Source organism: Epargyreus clarus, unplaced genomic scaffold (assembly GCF_041222505.1).
Source record: "Epargyreus clarus isolate Ecla_fem2 unplaced genomic scaffold, WU_Ecla_fem_2.2 ptg000034l, whole genome shotgun sequence".
In the NCBI taxonomy this organism is placed as follows: domain Eukaryota; kingdom Metazoa; phylum Arthropoda; class Insecta; order Lepidoptera; family Hesperiidae; genus Epargyreus; species Epargyreus clarus.
In genome coordinates, this window is record NW_027332239.1 from 7,133,804 (window position 1) to 7,145,423 (window position 11,620).

Sequence of the window (11,620 nt, forward strand, 5' to 3'; positions counted from 1 at the left end):
AGTTGCGATTGTTCGGCCTTAAATCGAAGTAGAAGGCCGGCGAGAAGGACCGCTATTCCGAAACTTATGAGCATCAAAAGTTTCGCGTGCTTATAAATCGGTTTCGATATAAAATTCATGTCAAACGCTTACGCTGTATCATTATTAGTTAATTAAGTTGCATCTGAATGCATGATAGTGTTAAGTGGTATATAAACAAAAATGACGTTAAGCAACAAGTCACGTGGGCGCGTTTGGAACGACTGCGGCGCCCTCTCGCGTCGTGGGCGAAAACGGCACTGGCTGAAGTGAAAACACGCCGTGCGACGCACCCCACGAATTTCCCCAATGACTTTTCCTCTTGGATGTGAGAAGCGAAGTTTTTGGATGTGACTTATAGAGTTTTAGTAGTACAGTAAAGTGTTAGTAACGTTTATTATTCGGTATCATTTTTACGTATTTCTTATAAGTAAGAAATCACTTCAGCGCATATATTTAAGTGTTATTAGAATTACTTGATAGACTATTATAATCTCTCGGTTGAAGCATCAACGTGTCATCTATATTTAATAAAATTTATTTGTTTAACATTTTATAAACTCAATATAATAGTATTAAATTTAAGACAATTAAAATGCCATTAACATTTAAATTATTTTTAACTAATAGGACTATTTAGGTGCGTCAAATACATTAATACTCATTATTGATTAGGTACAATATATATTTGTAACTCCCGTCTAATTTACATAAAGTTTAAATTATTTGAATTGGCGTTTAAAAGTCTATGCACGTTAATTTTTCGTAGCTCCATGTTCCAGTAGGTGCGTAAGTGGCAAGGGAGAGAGGGCATGAACTCCGCTGTCTCTCGTAATGGAGTACGTCTCAACACCAATAGGTTTGTTTAGAAAAACTATTTAGTTTTATTGTACCGATAGTATTAGCTTTTGTTCTATCATTTCTCTTGGTTATACTTTTACGATATATCAACTCGTGGGAGTTACGTTTTTCACAGATTTAAGATTATGTTCTATCTATTATATCAATATTATTGGAGAAAAATTTACAGGTGGTAGAACTATTTTAGGATTCAGCGCGGCAGTACGTGACGTTGTTTATAAGAGTCATGCTACTGTGTACTGTGATAGGGATTATGTTTGTAGGAATAGTTAGATACTCAAGGATTTGACATCAAGAGGATTGTGGTGCTGTGACAAATTTCGGAAGATAATCTTAAATTTATGACTGATTCAGTGATTCACTTTTATAACTTTACGATAAGTATGAATTTTAGGACGGACAAAAATGGTAATGAAACGTTCAGACTTTAGTTTCGTTTAAATAAACATGTCGCAGTGTAGAAAAAGTGAATTATTTTGAAAACACAAATTTCTAATCGCAGTTTCTTACATTTACTTAAATAACACACTTAATTGAAGCCACAGAAAAGAAATAAAGTAATTCAAAATTAAATATTATTTTAACGGTTGTAAAAAATCCTTATATATTTTATTATATACTTACGACATTTCTATATTCTCGAAAGAAAAAAATACCTGAAATCTATTTCAAGTCGTAGTCTTAGTAGTTAAAACGAACTTTGGCAAACAGCTTGAACGGAAGTACAAAACAATGGGCAATGGAGATTCGGAGGAGCTGATTTTAATAAAATCATAGAGTTTCGCGACCACGCTTGGCCTGTTGTCTCAGCACAGCTGCGGGGAAACGATAAGCGACCCTTTCTTTTAAGTTCTTGTCTTAAATTGATTTTTGGCGGGCAAGGCGCCCATAAAATATTTAACAGTGGCAGTAAAGTTACAAGTTTACCCGAGTGCCGATAACTGAGATCGATCGGCTCACGTTACAGAGGGGCCTTTTTGTGATCTTTTGTTGACGTTAAGTTGTACATTTCGCATAATCGCTTTGAAGGGTTTTGTAACTAGATATAACCGTTTTTCATTTTGAACTTGATACTGTCTTACTGCTGAGCACGAAACGTCTCTCATAATGCTGATTTTGATCATAGTTCTTTATGCTAACAAATTGGTGTCTTCACACACTTTTGAAATCTCTTTACATCTCTCGGATATACAGATCTCCTCGAGATTGTTTCCTTTACCGCTGTATATATATCACTAGCAGAACCCGCGGCTTCGCCCGCGTAAAACAATATTATATGACATACAAATAACTGTAATCGTAAATTTGTACCTAACAATTTTAACGATAAAGAAGCATTAATATTTAATTAATAAAAGGTTTTTTTTCGTCACTGTGTACCTAAATTGGTCAAGCTTTCTTCAGAAACATACACTAAAACTCTAATTAGTGGACTGTAATGAAACTTTCTTTAAAATATAAGTTTCATGTAGGATACAATAATTATTATTATTTACACTATTCCATAGAAACCGTCCATGTTATATGGGGCCTTACATACAACGGTTCTTTCCAGGGTCTCTGGCTGGTCGGTTAGAGCTCCCATTCTTGCCGCCCGCAATTCCAGAAGTCCCCCTTTAGTCTCGTACGACAGGCAGGGGATACTGTAACCCTGTTCTAACCCAAAATTTTAGTCCAAGGTCTATGTATCTACCACATCACCATCACTAATCCACGCATACCCACCACAACCATACCCCACGGCAGGACAAAATGATGGCACGCAATGTGTCCAAAGTAGTTGCGATGTACCTAATCAGTATACCAAAATGTAGGCTAAATTGAATAAACTTACGCATTATCATATATGAAATTTGCACCTCTTCAACGTAGTCGTGTATTTGTCTGAATAGACGTTATCTGAAATTTCACGTTTTTAACTTCGAACCTAAAAGATTCTCGTATACATACATATAACACTTCTTTTACCTCCTTAGTAGAATTTCAAAAACATTCCTATGTACATATGCATCAATAGATACTTTATCAGCAAATTTCTGAAAGATAATATTCAACACCAACGGTCGGCAACCCGACACCCACGGGTGGTGTGTGGCCCGCGACTTTCCCTTGTGGCCCGCGGGTCTGCGCGTTACTAATAATTGGCCAAGTGCAAGTCAAACCCGCACCTGGAGGGTTCCGTACAACCAAATTTTTTTTTTTTTTAATTTCTAGTATTTAATATTGCAGCAGCCATTAAAGTACACACATTGTGAAAATTTTAACTGTCTACCTTTAACGGTTCAAAAGTTAGTTGGAAAAATTTCGAATAGCAGTTTGTATTGTATGGGGATCCCTTTTTGTTTTCAACTTTTTTTATTTTTATTATTTGTTGTTATAGCGGCCACAGTTATGCATCCTCTGTAAGAATTTCAAATGTCTATCTATTACAGTTCCAGAGATAGAGCCCTGTGACACACGGACAGAAGGACAGACAGCGAAGTCTTAGTAATAGGGTTCCGTTTTTATCCTTTAGGTACGGAACCTTAAAAAACCGCTGTTCTGCACTTCAGCACGCGCAATATATTCCCATGTTAAAAATATATGTTACGTCGGCCCGTGGAATTTCGCCCTACACTAAACTTCTCTGCTTTTTTCTTGAATGTTCTTTTTTCAGACACGCCAAAGGAAGTAACTTCAATAACGGTTTTTAAAGAAACTTTCTTTACTAATAGTACCCTAACGGGGTTGATTGTTGAGTTGCTAAAAATGCTGAAACAGATGTGTAAACAGAAAGGCATAATGCATACACCCTTTTATAACCGTCTTAAGGGTTGATCTAAAAAAACAGTGACTCAGATGCTTTATTGAGTCTAATGATAATTTTTCATAGTGGTTGCTACCAAATTAACGGATTATAAAATAAAGTTCCAACCTATTTAACGACCTTAAGGGTTGATTTTAAAAAAATGGAAAAATAAGTGATATATTATTTACAACCAGAAAGCAAAATACCAATTTTCATAGACTTTGTTTCAAAATCTGCGGACTTCCCAACAAACTTTCAACCCCTATTTAACCCACATTAGGGTTGATTTTCCAAAGACTGTAGAATTAAAGTTCCACTATATCTTACCAGTAGAGCAATGGCTAATTTTCATAGCGCTAGCTTTCAAATTGGCAAATTTTAAAATAAGATGTCAACCCTTTTACCAACTTAAGGGTTGATTTTCCAAAAACAATGAAATAGGTGTTTAATTATTTTTAATCGAAAACCCAAATACCGATTTTCATAGAGTTTACATCAAAACTGGGGGAATTCCATACAAACTTACAACCCTTATTTAACCCACATAAGGGTTTTTAATTTTCAACGCCCCCGCACTCCCCTCTGGGGGTGGAATATCATAAAATTAGTTTTCAGTAAATTCAAACATGCCAAAAAGAATATCCTGACTAAGTTTCATATCTATAAGAGCTGTAGTTTTAAAATGTGATTTTTTTTAATTAACACCCCCGCAACCCCTCTTGGGGGTGGAATTTCGTAAAATCCGTTCTTAGCTGACCTCTACTCGGTGAAAAGAATATGCCTACCAAATTTCAAGTCGTTAGCTCTAATGGTTCCAGAGATATCGTGATGAGTGACTATATACGTGGAAATCTCTTATATATATATATATATATATATATATATATATATATAGATAAGGATTAGATGGGATTCTAAACATTTACTTTAAATGGTGCTGGTGCTAAGTTCAAACTATTAATCTACTAACTTATATAAATGTGTTCTTACTAACCAGGAAATTAATTTAACCTCTGTACTGTATGTATTCATAAGTGTAATACTTTTATGAGATTGAGATAGTAGACGAAGAATCAGACCACCTGTCAGTATGTTATCACGACCGCTTATATACAATTATCAATCTCAAATAGAATTAGTAGTGCAGTGACACAATAATAAAACTTCAAACAGTGGTAGTAATTATAATGAATAAGTAGGAAGGTCACGTAAGTATATTATATGTCTTATTACACCGTTCATACTAAAAACATCAGCCCTATCGTATAGCACTATCACTTAGCACCGGGCATCCGCAGTACTGTATCTAAATATATTATTTGAATACAGAACGGGAAACAGCAACGTTTATCAATGCTACAAGCATCCCCAAGTGTCGGTAACTGGGAATCGATTGTAAGCTCGCGTTTCAGTTGAACTGAACACAACTGAAGCGCTCTTAGCTCGAAAATAGTAAACACGTATTGTGCTATGCACTCTATATGATCTTGACTTCGATGTGTTATTGAGAAAAGCTTTTATATACAGGGTGGACATACTGTAAGTTTGCAATTTTGTTGTTATTGCTTTTATTGTCTCATGCGACATAATTGGGAAAAGAAGATGGTGCTGATTATTCCGGACATTTCACAGTATAATTTTTAATTTTACCGGGTAATTTATCAATATTTTCATTTAACCATTATTTTTACGCGCACTTTCTTACGTTACGGTGCCTACAAAATACAAATGGACTCTTCAAAGACAACGAACAACTGGGGTACACTGATCAAATTGTATCTTTTGAGTTGTCAAACCGCGGCTTCCAATAAAGTGACAGAACTATTGTCCAATAATAACAATCGTGATCGACAGTTTCAGGTTTTCTCCCAAGCGTAGAAGTGCATATCAAATTATGCTACTAGCGGCCACCCACACAACTATCGATCTCATCTAAAGTCGGTTAACTTTGTTCATTGCTTATGATCTACACAAGTTGTGTGCATAGATTACTAAAGATTACTCACTCCTAACAAGAAAATGTACCCAATGTTGAGAATTGAAATAGTTGCGTAAAAAAGTTTTGCCACGTCTCCGTGCTAAAATGTCCCTAAAATATTTGAAATAATTATTTATTTATTACGTAAATTACGCAGTATTAGTTACTTATTCGTAAATTTTCTCGAAAAATGTTTTTTTTGTCAAGAATTAAAAAAAAGAACTTACTAAAATAAGCCATTAACCTATGGTTGTGTGATTGTTCTTCTATATATATAAGGTCACTAGCGACCCGCGCGGCGGAGCGGTCACTATACCAGTCTGATAGGCAAAGGGTTACCTAGACAGATATTTAAACGGTGAATTAATATTTCTGGTCTGGATCTGGTTTGTGTATTCGTTTAAATGTGACCATGGTACTCACGACATGAGGAATCCTAGTGTGGGGCTGTGAGTGTACAAAGCATATTGAACCCCACTATTAATATATCTACCGTAGACATAGATTAGTATGTCCCTGTAGTTCCGGGACCAGAATAGGGCTACGGTGTCCCCTGCCTATCGTAAGAGGCGACTAAAAGGGGCTTCCGGGGTTGCGGGCGGCAAGAGTAGGAGCTCGAACTGCCCGGCTAGTGACCCCGGGAAGGACGGCGGTATGTGTGGTCGCATACCGTCGTGCCCACCAAACGGTGTGGCGAGCGTCAAGCTCACCTGGGCAGAGCCCGATGGGGCAACGCGCTAAGAGGACTCCGGTTGCGTTCCTTTGGAGATCCCGGAGTCCTCTACGCAGCGCCGAGGACGGCCACCGGGGGGGTTTTAGTGCGGTAAGAATCCCACATAACCCCGTGCCGCTCCCACGGTATAGGGTACCTTTTGAAGGTTTCCCCCTGGTAAACAAAAAAAAAAAGAAAAAGGCATAGATTAGTAAAGATTACTCACACCTAACAAGAAAATGTACCCAGTTTTGAGAATTGAAATAGTTGCGTAAAAAAGTTTTGCCACGTCTCCGTGCTAAAATGTCCCTAAAATATTTGAAATAATAATTTATTTATTACTTAAATTACTCAGTATTAGTTATTTATTCGTAAATGTTCTCTAAAAATGTTTTTAATTGTCAAGAATTAAAAAAAAAAGAACTTACTAAAATAAGCCGTTTGTGGCTTCATTCAATTTCAAGGCGGCGAAGTATCTTTACTAATCTATGAACGTAGGTATGTAATTTGGACTAAACTGCTAAAACAATTTATTTCTCCGTATTATTACCTCCGAAAGTTGTGTGACGACCTTTACAAGGGAGTATGTTACATCAATTAGGGCTACGCAGAGGGACTCTAAATTTTCATTCGCCCTCTTGTTTGTGTGATTATCCTTTTAGGAAGGGTAGGGAAATTTATAGTTTTCCAGTTTACTCCATTACATATGGCAGGCGCAGGTAGGGTAGTTAAACTTCTTAGTAATGTCCGTGCAAATGTTACATCTGCCTACGATTCATTACGCCTTTCAGTAATAATCAGTTCATAGATTTTTGCGTCGTAAGGCTCGTAATTTAAATATTTGGGTAGATAATTATTGCCAAATTTTGAATTAAGATTTATCAATTATTACCTTTGGCGCGACTAATTTACAATTAGGCGCGACAAGATGCAGCAAGGTAACAACTTTACCTCCACTAATATATGAATTACAGCTAACATATTTATTAAATAGCAGACATGTATCTCAAATACCACTATGTTACTCTTATGGGGACTTTAGTCCTAAAGGCATAAAACTTTTTAACTAAAATGGACTAGTTTTTATTCAGACGAAGCTCTAGGAACTTCTAGGATGCTCTTCTCCTTGCTAGGAGGAAATGATAAATATTTTGAATCGTTTTACTTAGTGCAGTATTTTTATTTTTTCCTCCACTCTTTGTATTATGTCCGTTTCTGGTTATATTGTTAGAACGCTTTGCTATTTTTCTACATCAGCAGAAGGTAATGATTTCGATTGTAAGTAGTGAAATACTTCATTATCCATCTGTAAAGAACCGTAAATGTATTGGGCCCTTATTATTTTACCAAAAACTTACACCTACCTTCAAGCACTACAAACTCTTAGAGATGTTAATGTACGATAAATTATGTTTTTCTTGTGATACTTTACAAATAAATAAACATATATTTCGTGAATATGTACGCGATGTAAAATTCGAAGCAATCAAAAGCCATTCAAGTCCTGAACTGCATGTTCTCTGGACGGAGCAGTCGTGAGACATTCATGCATTTTGAGTAAGTTGCATCCTTACTCACATATATTTAAAGTAATTGGACTGTATTGTACAAATTGTCTTCTTTTTACTTCTTGAAAAACCCTATCCCTGGGAAGCCTTCAAATTAAACTTTATATTTATATGGATTGTTATACACCTTTGAAACTTTAAAAGAGAAATACATATTATCACGTATTTCTGCACCATTGAATCCAGTTAGATAAATGAAAGCATATTGCATGCATGTTTTTGTAAACTGCAAACTTTGTTTCAACGGTGTCGTGGCAATAAATGTATGGTGGCGAATAAGCTGCATAAAGATGCATAAAGATTTGACTTAACAATGAACGTCGCTTTTTGTACCTTCCTTTTAAAAGAGTTTGAAACTATGTAAGATATCTTAGGAAGGAATCTGTACAATATGCATACCATGAATAACAAGACTTCAGACAGTGGAAGCCACTCGAGCCGTGAACGGAATGGAAATGCTCGATACACTCAAAAGTCAATCTCTCGAATACCCATACGTCCTTACTAATACCATAAATACGAAATTAACTCTGTCCGTCTGTCTGCTAAGTTTTCACGACCAAACGACTGGGCCAATACTGATGAAATTTTATATGCAGATAGTTTGAAGTCTTAGGATGAACATAGGCTGCTTTTTATCCCAGGTACCAAACTCATTAATATAAATCAAAAACGTTTACGTGTCACTGCAAGAGTTGAAGCAACTTAGATACTCGTACCTTACGGAGGAATCAGTACAATATGCATAACATGAATAACAAGATTTCAGACAGTGGAAGCCACTCGATCCTTGAATGGAATGGAACTGCTCGATACACTCAAGAGTCAAACTCTCGAATATACATACTTCCTTACTAATACCATAAATACGAAATTAACTCTGTCCGTCTGTCTGCTAAGTTTTCACGACCAAACGACTCGGTCAATACTGATGAAATTGTATACGCAGATAGTTTGAAATCTTAGGATGAACAACTGCTTTTTATACCAGGTAACAATAAATACATTAATATAAATCAAAAACGTTTACGTGTCACTGCAAGAGTTGAAGCAACTTAGATACATTACGGAGGAATCAGTATAATATGCATAACATGAATAACAAGGCTTCAGACACTGAAAGGCCACTCGAGCCGTGAACGGAATGGAACTGCTCGATACAGTCAAGAGTCAAACGCATGAATACTTGCAATAATTGGAAATTTAGAGCAATACATCAAAGTTCCAATAATTGCGTACTAAGAGGAATAATAATGTAACTGATTTACATAGAAGGTTTTGGTTGGAATTAATAGATAAAGAAGTGATTATTCTTAGTGATTAATTATGATTACATTTTCGTTATTTAAAGTGGTAAGTTAATATATTCATGTGGTTACGATAAAATAAATTTAATAATGTGGTTTGTTAGCAAAAAAGTTTCAAACATAAACGTTAGTTTCAAAATTAACGAATGTTCTTCTATCAAAATTAAATTATTTCACTCAAAAGTTCAAGTCAAATAACGTAAAAATTGTTGGATACTTTCGACTTCAAAGTCGCCGGTTTATTTTCTAAACTTTCGAGAACGGTACGTGTAAACAAAGTTTGGAGATCGTTCATAAAATTTTGTTAGCTCGACGACAGTAGTGGTAAATCGTTGTAAAACAAGCGGGGGACAAGAAAAACACAAAACTTGGGTCATTACGTCCGTCGCGAGGGTCTGAGAGTGCAAAGTTTCCCCCATTCCGTGTAGGTTAGTTAATGTCTTCCCTGACTAACGGATTCGAAAGTGTTAACATCTCGGAACTTTTCATTCTATTACCGTTATAAGTATGAAGTTCGTCAAAGTTGGGATGGATTGAATTAACAAAACTCGAAACATTCGGAATGTTTCGTCCGATTCTGTTTCCGGAACCTAGGTTTTACTTTTCTTTGCGATTTTCTCCTAATAGGTTGAGGAGCTGTAAGTTTATGTTTCACTATATGCTTCCTTAAATTAATTGTGCTTAGTTCTATTTCTACTATTATTACTATTTTATCCCTATGTATTCATACCAAATTGATATACATTTAATTAATTAAAATCGAAACGATTTTCTTCCGATAATATTTTCACAACTGTCCCAGGATTGTTTGTTTTTTCTTGGTATAGTTTCTGTTTTAACAGATTGAGAAGCTACAACATTGTTATTTCAGTTAATTCCTTACTTAACCTCCTGAGTTCCAGACAAACTTTTTTACGAGATTTTGCTTAAAAGCTTAGCATCGAAAAAATACTTAAAAAAATATTTTTCCGGAAAATCTGGATTTTCACTATGTCCTTTATAAAGAACAAGGGAATGTATTTTATATGTTTTCTGTAAAGTAGATAAGAATATTTTGGTTTAAATTGTGTCAGTTAAATTAAATTAAGATACACTTAGGCTTGTATTCATTATTATTTATTATAATCTTTAAAATCAACGCAAAATATACATCTTTCTAAAAGTATTAAAAAAAAGTATTGATCAAAAAATTGGAACCACTCCCATTCATCAATTTTCTTTTGGATATAAGCCGGTTGCATTAAATAATTAACTTACGTATTAAGCGTATCATGTATCCAGGTGTCTTGGAAGTTAGTTCCAGGACTAGAATAGGGTTACGGTACACCCAGCCTGTCGTAAGGAGCGACTAAAAGTGTACTTTCGGGGTTGCGGTCTACAAGAATGGGAGTTGGAGCCTTCTAGTAAGCGAGACCGCGAAGGTCGACGGCATGTGTGGTCGCAAACCGTCGTAAACACCAGGCAAAGCCTGATTTGGAGCGATTTTGGAGCACTTGGAGGACTCCGGTGTCCTGTGTTCCGTTGGAGATCCCGTAGATCTTCAACAAGTGTTGAGGACGGTCAAACCCTCTTTTAGTGCGGTAAAAATCCCAAGGAACCCGGCGTCGCCCCCACGTCGTCGGTTACATTTTGAAGGTTTCCCCCTCGTAACGAAGAAAAAGGCGTTTTGGAACTTAGCATTATTCTGTCGATTTCTTATGTCAATCTGTCGACTAGTCTGTCTGTCGGTTATGCTATTCAAGGCTGACCACGGCCACGGCCACGTCAACGACGAACGCGCTCTCGTAGTTGCGCGGGCTTGATGGTGAGAAAGATATGCTATCATTAAATCAGAGCTTTCCGATAGCACTGGAGATGGTATTGGAGTCATTCACTATTAAGATGGTTATTATCTCTAGAGGATAATTGCAGCGGAATAAATTCCAGAACTTCCTCGGAATCGTCACCAGGTTAATCTAACTGTGACTCTTGTAAGGTCAGAAAGATTTCTGCCATCCGTAGTGCTAAAATCAAGAGAAATCACACAATGTACTATATATAGTACAGCAGGATACAGATACAAACAAACATTACTACATTCTGTTGTACTTTATACGGAACATAACAATGAAACGCGACGTCAGAAAGGTTTCACATATTTTAAGTAAAAAAAAACAAATTGGCTGTCTGTAAAGTCGGTTTACGGACGATAGATTTACGTGATAACGTCATAATCATTATTTTTTGTAATACAAAAAAGGAGTTAATTGAAAATTACAAATTTTTAGATAAATTAACATTTATTTACATGCGTTAACTCAATTTTTTTTTAAATAAATTAATTAATAAATATTTTTTTATAATTTTTTAATTATTTTATTAATTTATTTATTTATAATTAATATTATT